Source organism: Babylonia areolata, chromosome 33 (assembly GCF_041734735.1).
Source record: "Babylonia areolata isolate BAREFJ2019XMU chromosome 33, ASM4173473v1, whole genome shotgun sequence".
Taxonomy (NCBI): Eukaryota; Metazoa; Mollusca; class Gastropoda; order Neogastropoda; family Buccinidae; genus Babylonia; species Babylonia areolata.
The window spans coordinates 14,921,859-14,922,339 of record NC_134908.1 but is presented as its reverse complement, the minus strand read 5'-3'; positions in this window follow the sequence as shown (position 1 = coordinate 14,922,339).

Genomic DNA, 481 nt, shown 5'->3' with positions numbered 1-481 from the left:
AGTGATGATGATGACGATGACGATGATAGTGATGATGATGATGACGATGATGGTGATGATGATGAGGACGATGATAGTGATGATGATGATGATGACGATGATAGTGATGATGATGACGATGATGGAGATGATGATGATGACGATGATAGTGATGATGATGATGATGATGACGATGCTGGTGATGATGATGACGATGACGATGATAGTGATGATGATGACGATGATGGAGTTGATGATGACGATGACGATGATAGTGATGATGATGACGATGATGGAGTTGATGATGACGATGATAGTGATGATGATGCTCCGTTACAGAAACATAACGGTGAACAATGATCAAAGCGTGAAGCAATACTAACGTCAATCAAATACTATGTATGTTTTCTTTTACATATGACTATTTTTCCTTTTCTTTCCCGTCAGTTTACTCTCCTTCATAGAAGGTTGGTGCTCCTTGACTGTTGGGATCTGCATGACG